The following is an 11,831-nucleotide window of genomic DNA, read 5'->3' as shown; positions in this document are numbered from 1 at the left end:
AGTGGCCCTTCTCTGGACCCTCTCCAGGTTATCCGCATCTCTCTTGAAGTGCGGCACCCAGAATTGCACGCAGTACTCCAACTGCGGTCTGATCAGCGCCCGATAGAGGAGAAGTATCACCTCCTTGGATCTGTTCGTCATGCATCTACTGATGCACAATAAAGTGCAGTTAGCTTTGCTGATGACTTCGTCACACTGCCGACTCATGTTCATCTTGGAGTCCACTAGGACTCCAAGATCCCTTTTCGCTTCCGTGCCACCCACCAGGTCATTCCCTAGGCTGTAGGTGTGCTGGACATTTCTCCTCCCTAGGTGCAGCACTTTGCATTTCTCCTTGTTGAACTGCATTCTGTTGTTTTCTGCCCACTTGTCCAACCTGTCCAGGTCTGCTTGTAGTTGTTTCCTGCCCTCTGGCATGTCCACTTCTCCCCACAGTTTTGTGTCATTCGCAAAGTTGGACAAAGTGCACTTCACTCCCTTGTGCAAGTCGCTGATGAAGACATTGAAGAGTATCGGTCCAAGGACCGAGTCCTGCGGGGACCCACTGCCCACATCCTACGACTCTCTGGGTGCGACCCACTAGCCAATTCACCACCCACCGGACTGTGTAGTCATCCAAGTCACAGCCTCTTAACTTGTTCACCAGTATGAGGTGGGATACCATATCGAAGGCCTTCCTGAAGTCTAAGTATATGACATCCACCCCTACGCCTGCGTCCAGGCGTTTTGTAACCTGGTCATAAAAAGAGAGTACATTAGTCAGGTACGATCTGCCTGCCACGAACCCGTGCTGGTTTCCCCTCAGCATAATTTCTCCTGCCAGGCTCTCGCAAATGTGAGACTTGATAATTTTTCAAAGACTTTGTCAAGGATGGAGGTGAGACTGACTGGCCTATAGTTGCCCGGGTCCTCCTTCCTCCCCTTCTTGAAAATGGGGACCACATTGGCTCTTTTCCAGTCCTCTGGGACCTGGCCCGTGCGCCATGAGTGTTCAAATATTCCCGCCAGTGGCTGTGCAATGACGTCATTCAGTGCCTAGCTATCTACGCTGTCCAGTTGACCCGATGCCAAATTAGAAATTGCTTGCTCAAGGGTTTTCAGTAACTCTATTCCCTTCCCCAGATTATGCCTTCAAAACAGCAGGTTGTCGTATCCCACCGCTCCCACCACCCACCACGTGTGGTGGGCCAGTAGGGGGCGCTCCTCATTGAGCCACCCACCTCACTGCGCCCGACCACCTTCCAGGCTCCGAGTGCCCTCCCTGAGGCGCTTCACGTCTGGCCCACCCCTTCCCTGGAGCATACCCACTAGCCTGGGGGTAGAGCTGCCACCACCCAGGGCTCTGGACTGATTCAGGCCTTGCGCACCCTGGGAAACACAGGCCTAGTAGCCCTCAAGGGTACTTGATTCACTTCAAGAAGCTGGGATGCTTCCCTCAGTCAGAAGCACAAGTAGTGGTCTCCCTTAGTCAGCCGAACCAAGGGGACCCCCAAGGCATAATCTAGACCCACTCCCAATAAGTCTCCCACGCCAGGTACAAAGGAGAACTTTATTGGTTACAGAGGGTAGGGTTAGATTAGGGTACAGGGTAGAGCAATATCAGAGAAATCCCATAGAGCAAACTCCCATGGCTGGGGTAGCCTTTGATCTCGCATCTGAGTTACTGCAAGTTATATATCTAGTTGGATCTCAGTTAGCTTACTCACAAGTATCATCCAGAGGCAAGTGGAGATTCCCTCTGGTGGCAGGCGGTTCCTTCATCATGAGTTTTGAGAGAAAGCAAGTTTCAGATGGTTCAGCTCTTCTCAGTCTCTGAGTCTGCCTCATGGCTGCTGCCCCCTCCTCCTGGGCAGTCCTTAACTTATATAGCCCTTGTGACCTCATTTACCTGGTCCAATGGAGGCCAGCACCTGTTGGCTGTGAGCCAACCAATTTGAAATGCATCACTAGTTGCCGGGCAGACTCTAGCCCACAAGGAAGGAAGCCCCTCACCCAGGTATGTGATGCCAGTCACGTAGGCAGAGGGAGCAGGTTTTCCCCCTCCCTCAGGAATGTATCCAGCTCAGGTTACCTAAAGAGATAGGGTAAAGGTGTGTCTCCTCTGCTAGGCCCATCCTACTCAAATTGTCAGAGAGCAGAGTTTTTGGGGGAGAATCAAAGGTGGCTTTCTGCCACACACACATTGGACAAGAGTCCAGTCACGGGCAGCAAAAATGTTTCAGGGGCTGGAGCACATGATGTGTGAGGAGAGGCTGGGGGCACTGGGCTTATTTAGTCTGGAGAAGAGACGAAGACTGAGGGAGGATTGAACAGCAGCCTTCAGCTCCCTGCAGGGTGGTCCCAAAGAGGGTGGAGCTGGACTGTCCTCAGTGGTGACACATGACAGAACAAGGAGCAATGAGCTCAAGTTGCAGCAAGGGGAGTTGAGGTTGCATAGTAAGACAAACTGTCTCATTATGATGGCAGTGAAGCACTGGAAGAGGCTGCCCAGGGAGGTGGTGGAAGCTCCATCCTTGGAGGTTTTCAAGACCTGGCTAGACAAAGCCTGTTCAGCAATGAAATGGTTGGGGCTGGTCCTGCTCTGAGCAGGGGGTTGAACTAGATGTGACCTCCTCAGGTCTCTTCCAACACTCATTTTCTACGAATCAATGATAAATGCACTCACATAAAGAGCCATACATGGACACCATCGCTTTTTGCATGAGAGAAGTGGCTGAGTACTTGATAACTTCAGGCCTTTCCCATGGAACAAGGAGCATTTTGTTACAGACTGGAAGGTAGATACAGCTCATTGCAGTACAGAGGTAGCAGTTCTGCTGCTGCCTGTGCTTGGGGCTGCCGGCTCCTGCGACCGACTTCAGTGCTGTCAGGATGTAGTCGTAGGAGTCCGGCAGGAAGGGACTGTGAAGAGGCTCCCAGTGCCTCCTTCACAGGAGGAGAACCTGGGGAAAACTTACCGGCGGCACAGGCGGAAGTGAGCGTGACGGAAGGAGTGCCGCTGTGGATGGAATACATCTTTCCAGCTGCTGCGTTATTCGGTGCCACTGGTGCCCCGCATTGCCACTTCCTTATTTCTGGGGAGGAATCTACCCCGGCAGGAAGTCTGTCTGAACAAAGGGAACAGGAGAGCATGGAAACTTTTTCCTAAAGTTCTGCAGATTCACCCTGGAAATGGGGCGAAGATCAGATACCAGTCTTGGAGCTTGGACATGCTCAGATGCCACAGAAAGCTTGGCAGAGCACGGCACCCTGAGAGCCTGGCACCTAGAAGCAAGGAAGAACTAACCACAAGACGCTGGACAAGCAGGAAAGGTCTTTAGTTGCGTTCTTCCTTTTGGGACTTCAGTTTACTTAATTAAAAAAAACAAAACAAAACAACCAAAAACAAACAAAAAACCCAACAACCCAAAAAGAAAAAACACGATTAAGACAGTGGGAAAAGGCTGGTCTTGGCTTCCAGAGGAAGAAGGGAGTTGGACCTTAAGTACCTAACGGACTATAAGTAGTGGCACAGACTTTGCTGACTAACTGTGAGGTTATTTTTTTATTAAAATCACGGGGAATATGACAGGTAAATCACAAGATCCCAAAGCAGGAAGCTGGGGGAAAAAGAAAACATAAAAGGAAAAATTTCTGGGAAGCAAATAAAACTGTGAATTCCCAAAGGATAAATACTTACCTGATTCTGGTCACTCGAGGTACTGCTCCACCCTATCACCGGTGAGGCAGACTGCTTTCCTGCACAAACTGGTGTAGCCCTGGTGAGCTGGAGGTAACCTGGAGGAGAACAGGATACAAAAACTATTTTTAGGAGGAGAAATTAACTTGGCATAGACAGGAATACTAGACGATTATCAATTGCATATTAACAACTGGTTGGTGTTTGGCTGGGGTAGGGGGATGTTGGAGCGGCAGGAGGAACAAGCCAGATGCCCTAGTTATTAACCTTCAACAGAGCAATACTTTCCGATTTATAAGTTACATCAAGACGTGGCAAGTGAGAACTGGGCTGTGATCATTGGTTAATTATTCAGGGCAAAGCAGCTCTGGCTCATGGCGCAGACGCACAAGACACTGGGTCACGGGGGGTCTTGTTCACGTATTGTGCCACTCTGACAGAGACCCATAATACACGCACAGACACAACCCAGGTGTTCGGGTTACACACACGCACGGACACACACACGACAGCTGGGGACTGAACATTGCTAGGAAGGAAGGCATGGTCCAGCCTTTACCCAGCTTCCAGCCTATGCCCTGTCATCCCTGCTGGGAAAACCTTGGTGACGCTGAATCCACCTGTCTGCAAAAGACCATTGGCAAGCGTGTCCCCATTGGTTGTGACCAATATGGGGGGCTCCCCAGGGCTGTGTGCCGGTCCATCCGCACTGCTCTGCTTTCCACAGCTCTGGCAGAGATGCCCACATCTGTACAGCAAATATCCAGCCACAGCCAGCACGAGAATCCCAAACAGGGTTCCCTCTAAGGTGCACGCGTGCGCTGCCGTGCACAACTAAAAGTGTGGCCACGCACAGCCTTTTCAAGGCCGGGCACCAGGAGAGGCTGGGGCGGGAGCCTGGTGGAGGCTCCGCCGACTCCGGGGAAGTGCTCCGCTCCCCGACATCAGGGCCACGTGCCCAGTGAACATGACCACACCTCAGTGACGGTCTTTATAGCTAGAGTGAAAAAGCGTCTTCAGGGCTCCAAAATAGAGGAGAGAAACTAAGAGCACGGGCAGATGTAAGATATAGAAAAGGGGGAGCAGAGGGGGTGGTGCCTCAGCACATGGGAAACATTGCATCATTTTCTCCAGTTAAAGGGAAACTAGACGCTCTGGAAATACCCCAGGGGCCTGGCGCTATAGTATTCACTTGCAGATTGAAGAAGAAAGTGACCAACCTGACAGAGGGTGGTTGGACCCCGAGAGGTGCTGCGCGAACAGGCCGGGGACGAAAGGGCTGCGGGACCTTGCTTCCCCTTCCCTTATCTTTCTTCCCGTTGACGGAAAACAATTAAAGAAGTGGTGTAACAAATGAATGCTTTACTTACAACAGTTTTAAGATTAAGCTTTGCCAGTAACTCGAGAGCTCTTTACACGTCTGAACGATACATTTGGTTGCGTTAAGATTAAGCTTTGCCAGTAACTCGAGAGCTCTTTACACGTCTGAACGATACATTCGGCTGCGATGGGGGGGGGCGTCCGGGGGGGAGGGATTTCGTGGACGCAGGACCTCCGGTGAGGGTGATCAGGCCTCTCCGATATCACGCGGGTCCCTGCCCCCTCCTCCTCCTTTTTTTCCAGATATACTGCTCCGGTAGCCAATAGGATTGAGCCGAGTACATCCGGCGATTTGTTTTTGGCGCACTGCGCGGGCTGCATGAGAACACGCGGTCGCTTGGCCAATTAAATTATGTCTCTGACTTTACGTCAGAGGCTTTTCGCGCGGGCCTGGAACACCGATCACGTGGCTATCAGGCCGCGCCCACCACTTCCCCCACGCCACGAGCACAACTTGCTCTCCTGTTTGGCATTTGGTCACTTTTCTTTATCACAGAAACAAATATGATCAATGGAATACATACTAGATTTTAGATATATAATCCCAGCAACAATTTGCTAGATTATATATATAGTTGTTTTTTTAAAAAGAAAAACATAAGAAACAAGGCAAAACGGAGCCCAAACACTCCAAAGCTATTGTGTTGTTAGTCCCATAGTCATTACAATTAAATAGCAATCTAATTCAGATGAATTAACACAAGATATCGCCTTCCTGAGCATCTTGACAGCCCCTCCAGAAACCTTCTTGAGCAGTCAGTCGGGTGCACCCCCGAGTTTGTAGGACTGCCCGAGTGCAGGTTTTTAGCTAGAGCCGCAGTCTGCAGGGCTGCAAAAGAGGAGGTATGTGACCAGGCAGGGCTGACAGCAGCAGAAGAAAGGATGGTTTGACTGGCGGCACATCAAGACCGATGAAGAGATTCATTGCTAGAAGTGGCTGACAGGCAGCAGAACTGTAGAAGAAAGGGTGGGTTGATTAGTGGAAGAGCAAGACTACTGGAAAGGAAGGAGTGTCCACACCTGAGGATGGACAGATTAGCAGGAATCAAAGATGGGCTCCCTCATGGGTGTCTGGATAGAAATGTTCCTGTTTCTCCCTTGCCTTTGGCAGGAGCAAGGATAAAAGGAGGCGCGTGTCTGCCCCACTGTCCCCTCACCCCATATCAACCCCTGCTGGAGACTCCTTACCAGGTGGCACCAGAGTAATGGAAGGCAGGAGAGTGCCATTTGGAGAGCAGCTGATCTCGTAGTGCCCATGGAGCTGCTGCACCATGCTCCTCACCATAAAGATCCCATGCCTGAGGGTGAGGATGCCCAAGCTGTGGGCCACAGCCCTATCTTGTATAGATGCAGCTCCGTTGCATACCACACATCAGCAATCACTGTACAGTCCTGGAGGCCCGGGGCACGCAAGTGGCTGCCCCCTCTGGCACAATACAGTGTCAGATGGGGACCCCTATGCAGAGACAGTGCAGTGGTCAGACCCTCATGGGGGGAGCAGGCTAAGGGAGGAACAGAGGTGTCCCACATCCCCAAAGCTAGGGTGGGGGAAGGGGTTCCCCCAGTCTTTGGGGAGGGGAAGGCAGCGACCCTGGACACCCAGGTTCTGGTCACACCTGGCAGCTGGTCCTGGCACTGGCAGTGGATGGGGGCAGGTGTGGTTGAGGCAAGGGTCACGACACCCAGCACCAGACCAGGGATCATGGTGGCCCTGCTGCCCCCTGGCCCAGGGGAGAAAGAAAAGTGAGAGTCAAACACCACTCACCCCCACCAAGGGAGACCCCCTACTTGAGACCCCCTACTCTCCCCTAACTGCAGGGGGACAGGACCAAAGCCCCAGTGCCCGTTTCCACCCCACAGCTCAGGGATGTGAGGCCCTCCATGCACACGGACACATGCTCACAGCTCTGGTCCCAGCAAGCAGGGACACACACACGTATCTAAGTAGAAATTTTGCTCATGCTAGGCTGCAGTTATGCTTGCTAAACCATAGTTAAGCTAAGGCGCCATGGGGGACCTTGGAAGCAGCAGGCTCCGGACCGCTGCATGCCCTGATGACCAAGTGAGCTAAAACTACGAGATCAGCGGAGCGCGAGTTCCAGGCACCTGCTACCCGTTAGGTCGATTACACGACTTACTGGTGAACTGCCAATAAATGTAGCCCAGACACATGTACAAAGCAATCATCACACAAGGAATGGGTGAATTGTGCAATTAATGTAGACTGGCCACATGTGCAAAGTAACTGTCATGCAATGAACAGGTGACTCATGTAGCATGGCTACATAAAAAGGAATCGCCATGCAATGAACAGATGAATCATTCAATAACTGTATCTTGGTCACATGTGCCAGTGATCACACAATGAACTAGTCAATCGCATAATAAATGTTGCCTCACCACACATGCAAAACAATTTACACGAAATGAACAGGTGAATCCCACAATAATTACAGCCCAGTCACACTTGCAAACTAACTGTCAGGCAATGAACAAGTGAATCATGCAAAAACTGTACACTGGCCACACGTACAAAACAAGCAGATTGGGAATTTTTTTTTAAGCAGCTCTTATTTTTTGACAGTGGTAGATTGATAAACACCCCCACTCCCTTATCTTTAAAATGGATAGGTAGGCATCTGTGAGCCTTTCCCGCACTTCTGGCAGAATTATGGATGCTTTGGGGTGCAGCTGCACTGGTGTTTGGCCAGGGGGGAGGAGTCGTGGAAGCTATCCTCACACACAGAGGACTCATGTCGTTTCTCCCCTGCATGGACGCATGGGTGGCCAGACTGGAGGACTGGCTGAATCTCTTTCCCACACTCTGAGCACTGATGCATCTACTCCTCTGCATGCATGTGCTAGGGAGTGGCCAGGCTGGAGGACTGGGTGCAGCTCTTCCCGCATTCAGGGAAATCATGTGGCTTCTTTGCTGTATGGGTCTACTGGTGTGCGGCCAGGTGGGAGGACTGGGTGAAGCACTGATGTGGCTTCTCATCTGGGTGCATACACTTGTGTCCGGCCAGGTTGAAGGAGGAGGTGAGCCTCACCCCACAGTAAGGGCAATTATATATCTTCTCCCCAATATGGATCTGCTGGTATCAAACCAGACTTGAGGAATGGGTGAAGATCTTCCCACACTCAGGGCACTGACGTGGCTTTCCTCTACGTGGATACTCTGGGGGATGGCCAGGTCAGAGGAACTGGTGAAGCTCTTCCCACACAGAGGACAGATGCGGCTTCTCCCCTCTGTGGATGCATTTGTGCTGGGCCAGGTGGGATGAAATAGCAAAGGTCTTTCTACACTCAGCGCACTGATGTGGTCACTGCCTTGTGTTCACATGCTGGTGTGTGGCTAGGCTGAAGGACTGAGAGAAGTCCTTACATGCACAGCAGTACTTCTCCCGTGTGTGGAAACGCTGGTGCTGGGCCAGGTAGGATGAACTGGTGAAGTTCTTCCCAAACACAGAGCACTGATGTGCCTTCTCCCATGTGGATGCACTGGTGTTAGAACAAATGGGAGGCCTGGGTGAAGCCCTTCCCACACTCAGGGCACCAATATGGCTCCTCCCCTGCATGGATATACTGATGGATGGCCAGACAGGAGGAACAGCTGAAGCTCTTCCTGCACACAGAGGACTGATGTGGTTTCTCCCATGTGCATACGCTGGTGTTGTGCCAGAGAGCAAGACCGGGTGAAGCTCTTTCCACACACACAACACTGATGCGGCTTATCGCCTGTGTGGATACGCTGGTGGATGGCCAGGTGAGAGGAATGGCTGAATCTCTTCCCACACACAGAGCACTGATGCGGCTTCTCCCCTGTGTGGATATGTTGGTGACAGGCCAGTTGGGATGAACCAGTAAAGCTCTTCCCACACACAGAGCACTAATGCGGCTTATCGCCTGTGTGGATATGCTGGTGCCGTGCCAGATTGGAGGAACGGCTGAAGCTCTTCCCACACACAGAGCACTGATGCGGCTTATCGCCTGTGTGGACACGCTGGTGGATGGCCAGGTGAGAGTAATGGCTGAATCTCTTCCCACACACAGAGCACTGATGTGGCTTCTCCCCCATGTGTATAGGTTGGTGACGGGCCAGTTGGGATGAACCAGTAAAGCTCTTCCCACACACAGAGCACTAATGCGGCTTATCGCCTGTGTGGATATGCTGGTGCCGTGCCAGATTGGAGGAACGGCTGAAGCTCTTCCCACACACAGAGCACTGATGCGGCTTATCGCCTGTGTGGACACGCTGGTGGATGGCCAGGTTAGAGGAATGGCTGAATCTCTTCCCACACACACAGCACTGATGTGGCTTCTCCCCTGTGTGGAAATGTTGGTGACGGGCCAGTTGGGATGAACTAGTAAAGCTCTTCCCACACACAGAGCACTGATGTGGTTTCTCCCCTGTGTGGATACGCTGGTGTTTTGTCAGAGTGGAGGACTGGGTGAAGCTCTTTCCACACACGGAGCACTGATGTGGCTTCTCCCCCGTGTGTATACGTTGGTGACGGGCCAGTTGGGATGAACCAGTAAAGCTCTTCCCACACACAGAGCACTGATGTGGCTTCTCCCCTGTGTGGATACGCTGGTGTTTTGTCAGAGTGGAGGACTGGGTGAAGCTCTTTCCACACACAGAGCACTGATGCGCCTTATCGCCTGTGTAGATACGCAGGTGTGCTAGAGTGGAGGACTGTGTGAAGCTCTTCCCACACACAGAGCACTGATGTGGCTTCTCCCCGGTATGGATGCGCTGGTGCTCATCCAGGCTGGAGGAGCGAGTGATGTTCTTCCCACATTCAGGGCACCCAGGTGGCAGAGCCCCGTGCGAGGGGCAGTGAAAGATTTTCTGGCATTCAGGGTAGGGGTGGGCTTTGCCCCTGGGCTTGGCGGGCACGTCCTGTTTCCCTCTCAGTCCCTCCCCACTGGTTTCGTTTGGACGCAGGGTCTCTTTCCAGTGCAACTTTGCCTTATGGCTTTTCAGATCCACAAATCCTTCCCTGTACCCAGGGCTCTCTCTGGACTCTGTCCTTTCTCCACTCTCACGCGCAAGGGAAGATGGCAACTGCTCCACTGCTACATTCTCGCTCGGCTTTTGGGGCCTTCCTTGGCTCTGGAGCCATTGGTCTTCCTCAGGTCTCAGGGACTCCACCTCGACCAAACCCCCGGGGGAAGTCCAGGTTGGCTCCAGGTTTGCAGGCCCTTCTTCCAGACTCTGCTTCTCAACTCTACTCAGCAGCCAGGCGCCTCCTGCATGGGGAAGAGAAACTCCAGCTTATTCCCTGCCTTGCTGCCACAGGCCAAATACTGCTGCGATGGGCCTGTGAGCATGACTGCATCTTGGCACTTAAGTTTCTGGAAGAGAACAAGGTCTCCCTGCCAAACCACAAGTGCTGGGGGTGAGGGAGGGGCATGTCCATGTACCAAGCTAACGTTCCCTGCTTAGCGGAGGTCAGAGCCAGACGCTTAGGGTTTCTGGCCCAGCTGTCAGCCCCATCCTCTCAGGCCCTGCTGGGAGAAACCCACGAGGGACATGTGTTGGGATAGGACCTGAATGGCTTCATCCTCTATGGGGCCCAAGAGACTAGAGGCAGAACCAGCAGAAAGGATGAAGGAGACTCTCTAAGGCCTGCTCTGTCCCACAGCACTAGCGGGTCCAGGGGTAGATGATGCCGAACCCTCCACCTGGCTGCATAAGTGCATTGGTGGGACTGCTTGCCCATGATCTCTGGCAGTCCTCAAAGCAGCTTTTAATACCAGGATGGACAGCCTCGATGTGAATTTCTGGGGCTCCCCAGAAGTCAGGGGTGTGTGGGGAGAATGGCTTTACACTGGACCAGATGCTTCTCTAAAGGTAGAAAAAGCCCACGTGGTGTGTCCCTCCTGCCTCCAAAAACCTACTCTGGGAAGGGAGGACTTTGAGCTGGGGTCTCTTTCCTGCAAGGAACAGGGCTGTGCCTCCTTCCTGCTTCCAGGGAAAGGTGTGGAGACTGGAACGGGTCTATGTGGCTTTCTGCTGTTGATGAGGCCCAAGTGGCTGCATGTCACCAGAATCTGCCCAGGGACAAAGGCCTGGGCATGAACCTGCACGTGCACTCCCTGCCGAGTCCTGAGCTCTGTGACATTCATAGCCCAGAGACAAAACACAGCTATTCAATGCAGCCCGAGACCAGGATTCAACACTCCCTCGCTTCCAGGTCGACCTGATCAGCAGACATAGGGCAGAGCCCCAGGCCTCTCACTTGTACTGCAATAATGGCCACGCAGAGCTTTGCCCCAGCACATGGCTTTCCACGGGGGACTACAAATCCCATCATGCCTTGGGAGAGGGTGCTGTAAAGCAGTGTTTCTCAACTTTTTAAGTAGCAAGTACCTCCTAACTTCTGAAAATGTTAATAAGTACCCCAACACTCAATTTTCCAGGGGATTTTATATTTACAGACTAATACGTGCCATATGTTGGAAGAAGGGCTGTGTATACAAGGCCGTGATATGACAGACATCTAATCTGGTGTCGATAGGGTTGCCACCTTTTACATCAGGAGTGCACAACTCAAGCAAGTACCTGGACTACAGGTGATGTTGGCCAAAGCTAGGAGGACTGAACCAGCCAATTATTACTGGGGGATTTGAACTGCTGCACACCAAATTTTTTGCCATAGTTTTGAAAGAAAAAGAGGGCGAGAGAGTGCTGGGGTACCTGCGTACCCACTGCCTGTCTCACATACACCCAAGGGTACACATACTACAGGTTGCAAAACTAGTCGAC

The 11,831-nt window shown here is 52.2% G+C and overlaps 1 long non-coding RNA gene and 1 pseudogene across 1 annotated transcript; both read right to left on the bottom strand.

Moving 5' to 3' along the window:
* Nucleotides 1–1,987: 1,987 nt before the first annotated feature.
* Nucleotides 1,988–5,115, bottom strand: LOC112548828. Its single transcript, XR_003092382.1, has 3 exons — nucleotides 4,900–5,115; nucleotides 3,680–3,777; nucleotides 1,988–3,107 (listed from the first exon to the last, which is right to left on the bottom strand). It is a non-coding gene; the product is annotated as an uncharacterized LOC112548828 (long non-coding RNA).
* Nucleotides 5,116–7,401: 2,286 nt separating this feature from the next.
* The window catches only part of LOC102377712, a 6,316-nt pseudogene continuing 1,886 nt past the window's right edge, over nucleotides 7,402–11,831 (bottom strand).

This window comes from Alligator sinensis, unplaced genomic scaffold (genome assembly GCF_000455745.1).
Source record: "Alligator sinensis unplaced genomic scaffold, ASM45574v1 scaffold1776_1, whole genome shotgun sequence".
Classification (NCBI taxonomy): domain Eukaryota; kingdom Metazoa; phylum Chordata; order Crocodylia; family Alligatoridae; genus Alligator; species Alligator sinensis.
Note: the sequence above shows the minus strand (reverse complement) of the source record. Positions and strands in the feature narration are given on the sequence as shown.